Below are 13603 nucleotides of genomic sequence, written 5' to 3'. Positions count from 1 at the left end.
ATAATAGGCAGTACATAATATCCTAAAATCTAGAAAAATAATCAGTCCAAATTTTGGCTTCGTATGATTAATAACGACTTCACAAAATGCCACTTTCATCGGTCAGAAAAGTTATTCACATACCAGACTGGAGTTTCATGTATACTTACATAATTTTAGATAAAGATCAAACGAAAAAATACCAGCTATATTGAAAACATATAAACCAATAAACTACTCTGTGCATTCAAAAGTAATAACTGTCCAATTTGCCTTTAAGCAAATACCAACAGCATTTTCAAAATCATTTTTCAAATGCTATATATTTCAAAACCTTTTTCAGTTGCTATATTAAAATATTCAAGTTAAAAATTATTAAAAGAATTCTATTTAGTCGGGTCTGGGTCATGGTGTTTTGCAAATTATTTCTTCCTGAGATCATTGAATAAATGTTTTTGCTTTACATGAAGTTACCAGTTTTAATCATTGCTACTAAACCTTATTTCTAATATGGTGTGATTTTAGTATCTTGGACACTGTTGTTGCCTTGACGGTTCATCTTTTAGGAAGACTTCTTTAGAGTTCTAGCTTCTTTATAAGATATCTTAATGTCACTGAACAAATCGTTCACCTTTTGCTTAGTAACTGCGTTTTATGAAGATAAGTTGACCTACTTTTCATTTCGACACTGCTGAATAATTTTTGGTAATGTACCCTGTATGTTCGCGTTCAAATATCCATAGTAATGCAAACATACGATAAACTGCAAAAGTTCTTACACAAGCTTCGACGACCCTTCATAAATACCAGATGTACTTGTTTATTCAGTACACTAGCAAAATATGTTTCCAAGATTCATACTCAAATCACTTGTATACATCTTAACAGGCATTTATAACTATTTCCGCTCCTATTTATGCATCTTTACAGGCATTTATAACCACTTCCGTTTCTGCTGAGTTGATATAAAACTCCAGCGGTGCTGATCTCTGGGGTACCATCTAAAGTAAAACTACATGATGCAAGATGATACGTGAAGCTTTTAATTTATTCTGCCAACCAGCCACCCTCGTGAACATCACATAAAATGTGCTAAAGCACGTAGTCTGCCATTATAGGAAGAAGTTCATTGTGGGTACTTTGTACTGTTCATTCAGCAAGCCTCTCTCTCTCTCTCTCTCTCTCTCTCTCTCTCTCTCTCTCTCTCTCTATATATATATATATATATATATATACAGACACACATATATATATACATATACATATATATATGTGCGTGTGTGTGTGTATCTTATGCTTAAGATCAATAATCACACTGTTCCTAGCAGACTTAAAACACAATGGTACAGACTACACTTTATGCAAAGCCTGACATGAGTGTACGTTCACTGACATTATCATAAATCTAACTTCCCAAAACTACATTATGAAGGTCCGGTTATATCTCTTTTAAATGATTTTGGTTTAGACCATGTCTGAAGACGTCCTTTCTTGCCATTTCCTATTAACTTTCTTGCAAGAGTGTACTTCAGTTGACGTCTAGAAACTAGTATGCAGCTTGTTCCCACATAAGAACTATTGCATGCTACTCGCTTTACAAAGCACCTGCTTCCACATTCTGCCGAGGTGCCACGTTTTTACACCGTCCTGTACCGGAGCTCTTGTATCCCCATTACCGTCAGAGTTTGAGAAAAGGATGCAATTCTGTCTTCAACTACCTTGCATCTTTTTCTTAGTTTTTCTGACCTTTAATTCTCTTCAAGATTTCACATGACAATCCATGTTGTTTGTGTTTATCTATCTATTATTGTCTTCCCAGTGTTTTCTCTTTGTTCGTACATGGAAAATTATTTTCTGGGGTCCTGTGCCAAATTGTATTTCACTCCTTGAAAATGTCGCCCTCTTCTTGCGCGTGAGATTCCATGAAATTCTGAGAGAATGACGTTAATGATGATTAAACATTGTTAATTTCTTTATCACATTTGGCTAGCATTATTTCCATTGTCTGTTCATTTCTTTTTTTTATTCCTCTTTTATCGCAAATCAATCCATATGACACAAACTTCGTTCAATTTACTGACCATTCTCTTCCCATCGCGGTAGGAAATAATAGTCTCGTTCTCACATCTTTTGCAGAAAATCTCATCCGAGCAATCACAGCCTCTAAGAAAGGACAAAATCCTATGACAGGCCCAAATCAGTCAAATCCTGATTAGCCAGAGTTTCGTTTATCGCTCGGTTCCCAGAGTCTCTTCTTTCCTTCGGGAACTTGCGCGCATGTATATGCACATTCACTCACCCTCCACCCTTCCTCCTCCTCCTCCTCCTCCTCCTTTCGCTCCTATTGCTCCTGCCCAGCAGGACGAAGCGACGCGTTGGTACACGAGGTGAAGGTCTGGCTGCGAGAGCAAGACCAGTCATTCTCGCGACCTCAGTGAAGTGGCGTGTGTGCGTTTTTCAGCGTTCCTTTCTCGTGCGAAGACTGCAATATTTGCATATCAAATTGTATCTGAACGGCGCGTTTATTGCCATCGGTCCGTTAATTACCTCGAAATTAGTTCGTGATGTATATTCATCGTTTTCCTATGAATACATAGTAGGAATTCTTCATTACTTTTGAAAATGGATAAGTTGCTGGTCGAAATTGAATAAGTATTAACATTCCGAAGTTGATGGAAATCGTTTTCTTTTTATGTTTTCTCTTTGGTGAATGTACTTTTGTTAATCATCTAAGAACAATGATGGATTATTGTTACAAATTTCCATAACTTTAAAGGAATAGGAAACAAAACAGGTAAGCAGTAAAGAATGTTTTTGACAAATATAAGATATGCCCATCCACAAAATTTTATATATATATATATATATATATATATATATATATATATATATGTATATATATTGTATATATATGTATATATATATTGTATATATATATATATATATATATATATATATATATATATATATATATATATATATATATATACGTGTGTGTGTGTATTGTGCAGAATTACGAAGGGACATATGTAAAAACAACATTAACTCTAGTATAGTATTATATGCAGCAACAGCATTAATTAAAGCGGTAGTAGTAGTAGCAGCAGATGTAGCGGAATGTTTATTGTTGTAAACTAATCCCCTGATGTTTCGCAATAACGCATTGTGTTTACCGTGGGTCATAACGCTTGGCCTTCCGTGTGGCGTGTCTTTGGCCGTGTATTTTTTGTGTGTGTGGTTTGGAATGATGATGAGGTTAATAAAACTTGATGACGGAGGCTCAATATCGACCTGTAATGGATAAAAAAAAAAAATCACAAGTTCGTGTATTTCACAGATATTTCGTGACTTCGTAAGGTCTCCTCTTCACTATACCGGGTCGGTCACACAAAATGACTTAGGCAGAATATGCTTTGCTTACGTAGAATTTTCACACATGAGCTAGTCCTTATGAGTCAAAAGCATGTTCATAAAATAATGTACTAACATTGATAAAAAAAAAAAACTCAAATCAAATTAACAAAAGCCAAACTTTCTTCTGTGTGTGAAATTTATGTAAAACAGTTTCTTTTTCTGTGAAGATGACATGTTATGCCTTGAAAATATTCATCACGTAAGATTTATTTCTTGAATGTGTGGTTATTAGGAGCAACTTCAAAATGTTTTTGCTTTCCAGGTTTCAGAAAATCCATTGGGGTGAAGTTGCTACCTTTACGCACTTCTTCACCCGGATTGCGACCTACCGTAGTTATCTCACTACCAAGTACACCACTCACTGCTTAGGTGAATAGAGGCCCAGTGGTTTGAGCTGTATACACCCAAATCCAGTCCACTTTAATTTAGAATCGAATCCGACTCTTCTTTTCTCGCCGGATGATGAGCCATCAAGACTATATATTATATATATATATATATATATATATATATATATATATATATATATATATATATATATATATATATATATATGTGTGTGTGTGTGTATGTATTTATGCATACATATATATATACAGCATCTATATATAAACAATTATTTTTCTTCGTTCTCATTTTTCTCTTTAGTCAATATACAACAGCATATTCAATGTGATAATAATAATCTTTATTGCGTCGTTAAAGAATGATCATTTTCATGAAGACTAATAAATGCAAATTTCTTATGGCCAAAGCTGCAGTCGTTTTAGAATTGTTTAAAATGAACAGTTGTGTGTGCTTTTATACATACATACATAAACACACACACACACACACACACACACACATATATATATATATATATATATATATATATATATATATATGTGCATATGTATAAAAGCACACACAACTATTCATTTTAAACAATTCTAAAACGACTGCAGCTTTGGCCATAAGATATTTGCAATTATTAGTCTTCATGAAAATGATGACCATTCTTTAACGACGCAATAAAGATTATTATTATCATTGAATATGCTGTTGTATATTGACTAAAGAGAAAAATAAGAATGAAGAAAAATTATCATTATTGCCATCCTCAATGGTTTCATATTAGAAATGTGGCATTTTAATAATTCTAAGTTAACAAAGTATAGTTTTATTAAATCAATAGGAAATCACCTTTTGCACATACGCTACTATATTAGCTAACAGCTAAGGGAAGAAAAGTTTTAGGTATGGTCATCTATTTTTCAGTTTGATTCGTGCCTTCGTAAGGAAGGAGGTCAGTACTAATTTAAAATATATCATTACTTCATTTAACCATAATTGCATACACAGTATATACAGTAAAAAAAAAGGGAAAAAAATATTTGTTTTAATGTGTTAAGCATTATTATTTACTGTTGATTTAGTAAAATATTTAAAATATATGATATAATAGAATATACGTTTTAATATATACATTATTATTATTTACTGATTATCAAATTATATATTTAAAATATTATCTCATTTGAATGAAACAGTAACACTGAATACACGAAATTAAAAACAATATCTTAATATTTTTTTTTCATGGATACATAGCTATGAAAAATATACGTATTATAAATGTATACAGTATTATTATCGACAATACAAAAATTATAATTCTACAATGAAATGTAGCAGTAAAATGAGAGTACGGTAAACAGGACAAACACTATATACTTAAACGTGCAAGAATATTACAGTATTTAGGATTACCCGCATTGCACGAGTCACTAGCCAAAATTCCTGCGGAAATGAATTCAGCGTTAGCATAAATGTACACCAAAAGCGAGTCAAGTTCCATGCCTGTAGAGTTACCAACTAGACTTTTACCTAATTGGTGGAATGCAATTCTGAAAATGACATGTTCTTATGAACATTCAAAACAAAGAAAGGATGCTCTTTTCCAACGATAATGTATCGCAAATTTTGATTACAAAACGGAAATTGTACTAACATTGTACAAGATTATCGTGTTTAAAATGATCATTTATGATTACATACCAATTCACTCATGAAAAAAGGAAAAGGGTAAACAGCAGTGGACTATATATTGTTAATTATATTGGAAATATTTCTGTCTAAGCAAAATGTCAACGCATAAATATTATATTTCATTAATGTTTTTGCTTTACATTGGTGAATAACCGCTGTATGGAAAACCCAGCATCACAGATATTAATAAAGTGCGTACAGGTGATTGGTATGTGTTACTGAAATCGGTCATTCAGGCTTGTATCTTTTCATTCTTAGAAAAAAATATTTCCAATAATTCCAATCATGGTACTGGGTACTTGTGAACATTGCTAACATTTGCAGCATTAAAGACCACAGTTACAGCCTAACCTATCATTATAAGGGTTTGGTACACCTGGAGCAGGCATTTTCGATATTTATATGTCATATAAATTATGATGTATTGTTTAGAAGAATTCAGTTTACACTTAAGGATAATTCCTAATTGACCTTGACCTCTAAAATGAACCTGATCTTGACCCCATTTTGCACGACATCATTATTGGATTACGTATAGCAAATATGAAATTAGCATTTTGTATATTGAAAAATATATAACTAAGAATAAATTCCTACTCGACTTTTGACTTTTCCGAATAACTTTGACTTTGAACTTGACCTCACTCTGAGCACCGGTTTCAACAGATCAGATTTTGTGTGTGTGTGTATTTCAGTTCATACGTAAAAGCATCTGTTTAACTTAAATACATTTTTAAAAGCCGAATTACAGCCTTATTCACCATCGTAACTTAGTGTTTACACACACACACACACACACACACATATATATATATATATATATATATATATATATATATATATATATATATATCTGTAGGGGTGGCTGCAGAATGTATCAGCCTTCAAAACCTAATGCATTTCGCCTCTATCTCTGCGACCAACCACAGTTTCCCAACGACCGGGCACCCAATTCGTCCTTATGTGAATAAAGTTAGTATAGGATTTAAACGTACAGAGAGCCTGTGCAGTCTGCTACTTTAGTCCTCTGACCTTAGCAAGATGATACCAGGTAAGCTCTACGGATGAACCACTGAATTAATGAGGCGAACAGAATAACAACTACATTTACGTTCTATTTTCAGGCATTTCTTTTGTTTGGGCATAAATATTCATCTGGGAAATATGGAAAAATACGAGTGCTTTAATCGGTGCGAATGATTAGTCCTTTTAAGAGGTAATTGCAATTGGTTTCTAGGTTTCTTTTTGTTTTTTTCGTTGTGACACTGTGGCTGTCCGTCTGTTCTTTATGAGTATATATTTGGTTCTTCCTCTTTTGAACTGAGCGAATAAGTCTACCCCTTTAAGAGAACAGCGGGTTACTTCGTCTCATGCCTATTTTTCCATTTTTTTCTTCATTTTTCCTCTTTCTACCCTCGAGCTATGGACTACTTTCCCTGAATCTCCTCGCTCTCTCTTTTATTCTTTTATTCCCATTCCAGTTTTTTATCCTTTTTTTTTATCTCTTCTTCTTTTCCCGTTGTTCCATTTTTTTTGTCCTGAAAACTGAACTCGGTAAATGCGTGTTAAAGCCTTCTCGTCAGCATTTCTTTAATAATAATAATAATAATAATAATAATAATAATAATAATAATAATAATAATAATAATAATATCGGTAATAGTCCCTCTTTCAAATAAGTGCTATTGAAAGAAATTGCTGCATCAGCTGCATTGATCTTGTATAGAGTCTTCTCTATTTTCCTTATAACAGTTTTCTCGCTGTTACTACAACAGCGAGAAAACTGTTATAAGGAAAACAGAGAAGACCTTACAAGATCAATGCAGCTGATGCAGCAACTTCTTTCAATAATAATAATAATAATAATAATAATAACATAGGTAGTCTTCCTATATAAATGATAATTAATCAGTAAACAAGCACAACATCAAAAGGAAAAAAGAAAGCAACAGCTTTTACTCCATCAACGAAAACAACTGAATGAAGAGTGATCATTCTCTAAGATCAAAAAGCTCCATAAACTCTAAGCCCCTTTATAAATCAACACTGGAAAGTTGGGAGAAACTTGGTCCCTCTTACATACGAGTCTAGAGTCACATCATTTATTAAGATCTACGTTTATCCTCCTGCTTCTCGGATATTCAGGCCCCTTGTTTATAGGGTCTTATCTTCTATCAGTTCATCACTCGTTTATCAATCCTTCTGTCTTATCTAAGTATACTCGTGCCCTTGCTTTTACAACGTACGACAGCACTGAATGGAATATATATGGAATATTGGCCTATTTGACCCCTATTCTCTTATTTTGACGCACAGTCCAACAATAAAAACATTTATCAATTTCTGTTCTTTATACACTCGATTTGTTACCCCTGCTAGTTATAGCTAGCAATATTTGATTAGCCTAAACTTGTTAATGATAATGATGATAAGTTGATTGTTATTCGTTTAAAATGATAGTTTTCAAACGTCTTTCTATATCACTCTTATTCCCATTATCCTACGTTTGTAATAGTTAAAAGATAGGCGAGAAATGATTCTAATAGCATGATAATGGCAGAGATAGCACTGACTCTTGTTTCATAAAACAATACACCTATAAGGCGACATTCCTTATGTCATTTCCAAACAAGTTCAAGACCTTCCTTGTAAACTGCGGTCCTATCTAATGCGGCGAATTTCATAGCATTTAGATGTTGAAGACTTTCTCTCAAGACTCTCTCGCCTTCGAAAGTCAGAGAGAGAGAGAGAGAGAGAGAGAGAGAGAGAGAGAGAGAGAGAGAGAGAGAGAGAGTTGCCGTGAATAAATAGCGAAGGAAACCAGTCGGAACAATGCCTTTTAGGAACGGAGTACTCAGTTCGCCTTTTAGGTCGTCTTTTTTTTTTCCGGGGGTGAGGGGGAGAGGGATCGAAGGTGTTTCTCTTCTTTTTGATGGCGGAGGAGGAAGATGTGGCGTTGGAAGTTCGACCGACGAATTCATTCTCTCGTGGTAAACCAAGTTTATTATGATTTTCATCTTTTTCTTCAGGTGCCCCTGTTATTAATATTATCTTTTTTATGTAACTATTTTAGTTTCTTATTATCATTATAATTTTCACGGGAACTATATCACTGCTATTACCATTTAGGTAACTTTATTTGAGTATTCTAGGGAAAATCTTTATGCTTCATCATGAGCAATGGTTTTCTTGACAAGGGTTTTCAATCTTAATTTTTAAGCTGTAACAACGAGAAACGCCAATTATAGGAAGCCTACAGCTGTTCCGAAACATCTCTGATTCTATTCATCTAATGGTAATTTTATTAGAAATTATTATATACTCTTTTGTAACTCTTTAAACCCTGTCGACACTGCCAAACGAATACCCTACCGGGCCTACCCAGTCACTATCAGTTTTTGGATCAGTATTGTCAACTCTAGTCATATTTCTTTTCATTAAGAAAGCTGTTCGTAAACAAGACATATTTTGAAACTCCCTAATGACGTCGTTGCTCTTAATGATTTCACTGTCTGCATTTCCATTCGGCAATACAGGTAATGCCCTTATAGATAGGAAGATACCATATTTGAGGTTACTGATTTATTGAAATAATCTTTATAATTTCTTAGTGCGTCTTTGAACATACCGTTTGAGATACGAAGGTTATTTTGTGCCTGAATTTCATTAGGAAACTTTGCAAGTCACAAACGTATACATATACATATATACACATACACACATATGTATATTATATATGTATATATACATACACACACATATATATATATACATATACATATACAGTATATATATATGCATAAGCCTTACTTTTCCAGTATCTCTGATACTATACAACGTTATTTCAGTGATCTGCCCTCCCTCTTTAAACTTGTAAATTTATGCAAGATTTTCCACTAGCCTGTTGTTAATGTGACAAAGACTACATTCCAATACTGATTCGTATATTCACCTACACTAAACTTTTTACCACATCTAGGTGGTACCACTGTATTTCTCATCTTAGAAAAAATCCTAGCCTTAGAATCAGCAGAATGACCTCCGTGAACTGGATTCAAAATTTTGGCGAATATACTTCGAATTGCATTCCGTTCACCTGCTTCGGGTGACTTTCATCTTCTCTAAAGTTTTATTACAAGGACTTTCTTGAAGGGATATAAATAACAACTCTGATCACTTCGCCAAGAGTTCGCGAAGTCGAACTTCTGAACTGGCAACACATTAGAGCCATAATGTTGGAAGGCAACTTCTAAAGAGCTTCTTTTCTTACAGCATCTTACCTCTCATAAAGAAACCTCAAAAATACGATTGCTCTCCAATCCAGCAGAAACCAGCTGATGCACTTCATTTCTCTATAACTTAGGTCCAGTTATAAAATATATGTGTAAGAGGTTACACGTATTCCAAAAAGTATACTAGTCATTAATATCATTAATTGTTCACATGTATCATAAGGTATGATATTAATTTACGATTTACTGTAAGCCCCGTCCCTTTCTTTTTCTTGGTTTTTGATCAAACATTTCACGTAGGAGTTGATTGTTATTTATCCCGAACGACGATTTTTGCCTTGCCATTTTTTTCCCGGGTTTCAAGTCTATCTAAAGGTCAGCATTTTAATTTTTGCTGGATTTGACCATTATTTCAACCCAATAATTTCGACCTTTTTCAGGGTCAGTTTAAAGCATCAAAAATGTACTTTTCTCAGATTTTAAATTCAGTATTTAAGCTATTTGTAGCAATATTTGCGTTTAAGTCGCCTGTCGGATCGAAGAGATACATTCGATATCTCTAATATTATTACACTTATCATTATTATTACTATTATCATCCCCTTGCTTTTTTCCGCTTGTAATGAACTGACGCAAATTCATTCTCATGCCAGCCTGATTACATGACTTCAGTATCGATGTCATTGACCTAATTTTCAAGTTCATTACTAGATGTTTATGACAAGAGAGCCACAGTTTAAGCACGAAATAGCGATTTCGCATGATAATATAGACAAACCTTTCGTAACATGGGAGTAGTTTCATCAAATATTCTCTGAAATGAACAAGTAATTTTTTTGAAATCTCTGATTGTAAACCTTACTTAGTTTATACCCTTAAAATCGTGACAAATCTGTTGTTTTTTTTTTTTTTATACTGGTAGATATACTGCAATGGATATACGTAACTGAGTAAAAATAAAGGAAAATTCCTGGAAGAACGAGACGAAGTAATAGATATAACATTTGAATCAGGGTATGGAACGAAATATTGCACATCAGTATTCGCATACATCAGTGCTCCGTGCGCTTTCAAAATATTTTTTGTATACTTTGTATTAGGGACTGGTGCAATTCGTGTGAAAAACAAAACCCCCCCCAAAAAATAAATAAATAACATATGCGGGAACTGGCGCAAAATGAAGACAAATTATATGGCGCTTTCATGAAAAATTCCTATTACAATTCATACCAATTTTTTACCTGTCTCTCTCTCTCTTTTTTTTTTTTTTGGTTTGGCGATATATTAGTACCCATATTTTGCTGGATCTTCTCTGGCATTTACCCTCAATTAATTCTGCCAGTTTGAAGAAAAAGCTTCAAAATTCGCAGCACAGTAGCACCAGTCTAGGGGAAAGAAGCCTCCAAAATGCGACATATGTCACTGAAGCATTGGCCACCGCCCCCATTTTAGAAAGCCCCGTCCCCCCAAAAAATTTTGTTTCCCGGTACAGTAAAAAGCATAGATTGGATTGCTCTTCCCTGTTAGCCAATACTCTTCAAGTTTCTGGGAACTTGGGTGAGATCACATCTATCTGCTCAGCAGTTAAATTGAGAAGAAAAATATTTTAAGGAAAATAAATTGAAATTTTTCTACTTTCTCCTTTACTATATCTTGAGTGAATTCGAACGGTTTGAAACTGGCAAAGCAAAAGGACACAGATGGGGTCGAAAGAGAAGAGTAGACCGGAAGACGTATAAGATTATATCATAAATTAGTTTATGGTATTATTTTGATTAAGAAAGTAAGACTTATATGAGTTACTGAAGAGGAAAAACAATACCCCAGCTCAGCCAAACCCACAAAATGGATTGTTTTGAGTGATATTTTCTTAGCACTTAAAATCAAGAAAATATAGATATGATTGCATATCAGAATTGTCATTGTAATTCTAAGATATTCTCTGTTTATGGTCGTTATTACTATTTGGAACTTTTCTTTTCATGAAACTTACATTGAGTATTGCTCAGCGTAACCAACGTTATTACAAAAAGTCCTTGGCCCTTTTTCATTGCTCCAGAAAAAGGAATTTCATCGCTGATGTTCTTCTTGACTTTAAATCATAAAACTGACGAAATCTGAAAAATAATCGCTTATGATATTTTAATTTGATTAAATCGGCCAATCAGTAATCATCTATATTACTCCAAAATTAACGAGTGAACGGTTAACGTTACAATATAGCTTTACTAATATCAAACAATAATTTTGTAAGCCTGTTAATAAAAATGCTGTTTTTTCTACCTTCAAATTAGTTAATGACCTGTAGTTTATTGGTTCCAATAGAACCACTGCACCAGAAAACGAAGAAAAATATTTTTTAAGCACCCGATTCACGTCAGTGAAGAAAGTATATCTTAAACGGGTTTTGACAAATGTACGAAGCTGAAAACAAACTCGAATTTTACCCATCGTAGAGGTTCCAAAACAGAAACAATTATAAACATTTTTATATATATATATATATATATATATATATATATATATATATATATATATATATATATATATAATAATAATAATAATAATAATAATAATAATAATAATAATAATAATAATATTGATGTATGTTAAGAACTGTAAGGTTTAGTGGTGCATGCATGAAAGAAATCTGAATAACGTTGTTGCATTTTGTACTATTTTAGGATAAAACCACGAGATTACATATTATATAGGAGTTCAATTCACTTTAAAAGAAATTTATGCGCGCGCGCGCTCTTTCTCTTTCTTTCTCTCATTCTGGCTCTCATTTTCTCCCTCTCTATCTCTCTCTCTCTATACGTTTGTATTAGGGGCCTCATGGTCCAGTGGTCGTGATACTTCGATAAGGGCAAAGTTCAATTTCCTGATAAGGGGAGCGCTTTACATACATTCCATTAAATTCCATTGTTCCTCCTTTGACCTCGCCTTTAATTTAGGAACTAGGAATTAGTTCACTATGATGAGTTGAAGCCAGGGCGGAGAAGGGGTTAGGTTAGCAATCTCACACCCTACTCAAATGCAGCACCATTTCATTCTTATGAGAAAGAGAGAGGACATAATCAATACTATCTGGCTTAAAAGACATAAACAAATAATTTGAAATAACTTGAGATATTTTAACTGTTCAGACAGATTTTCTTGAAAATATTTCGTAGAAGTTCGTCATACAGTTTGATTTCTGCGTAAGGTGTACAATTCTTTACCCGACCCATTGAATAGCCCCTCTCTCTCTCTCTCTCTCTCTCTCTCTCTCTCTCTCTCTCATATATATGTATATATATATATATATATATATATATATATATATATATATATATATATATATATATATATATATACATACATATATACATACATACATACATATGTATATGTGCTTGTGTGTGTTTAGGCGTGTTTTTCTGTGTAAAGTGTATAGAGATACGAAGCTATTTAAGCAAAGTTATGGTGGTAAAATAATTCAAAAACCTTCAGCAGGAGAGAAATGGCTGGGCTCAGCAGAAAATAAGGTACTGGAGAACACAAGTGTCATTAGTCTTGCACCAGCCACTGCCTGAGAAGACAGGATTTAGCAAAGCCAATGATGCAGTTCAGGGGGGGTAGAGAGAGAGAGAGAGAGAGAGAGAGAGAGAGAGAGAGAGAGAGAGAGAGAGAGAGAGAGAGAGAATCCTCAACAGGTGGTGCTTTTTAAGAGTGGCAATATGACTGTCCATTGTTCAGATGAGGTCTTCAGAGAGTAAAGCCTGTTAACAGAGACTGATATTTAGATTTACATTAACTTGTAAGGGGCCAGGGTATGACAGTCTGGGATTATAGGGCTACACTGAGTAGAAAAAATAAAACCTAAATAAAAGAAAATGCATTATAACAAGTATTCTTTGGTCAATATGGATTACAGGCAGTAGGAGACTATCTGCACATTCGAA

The 13603-nt window shown here is 33.7% G+C and overlaps 1 protein-coding gene across 1 annotated transcript in view; it reads left to right on the top strand.

The window, feature by feature from the left end:
• Positions 1–2353: 2353 nt before the first annotated feature.
• The window catches only part of LOC136828740 (irregular chiasm C-roughest protein-like), a 212209-nt gene continuing 200959 nt past the window's right edge, over positions 2354–13603 (top strand). Inside the window, exon 1 of the mRNA XM_067086927.1 lies at positions 2354–2773. The gene's annotated coding sequence lies outside the window, so the exon portion shown is untranslated. The remainder of the gene's footprint in view (positions 2774–13603) is intronic.

The sequence above is a fragment of the Macrobrachium rosenbergii genome, chromosome 43, assembly GCF_040412425.1.
Source record: "Macrobrachium rosenbergii isolate ZJJX-2024 chromosome 43, ASM4041242v1, whole genome shotgun sequence".
Classification (NCBI taxonomy): Eukaryota; Metazoa; Arthropoda; class Malacostraca; order Decapoda; family Palaemonidae; genus Macrobrachium; species Macrobrachium rosenbergii.
The sequence above is the reverse complement of the archived record's forward strand: the minus strand, read 5'-3'. Positions and strand labels throughout refer to the sequence as shown.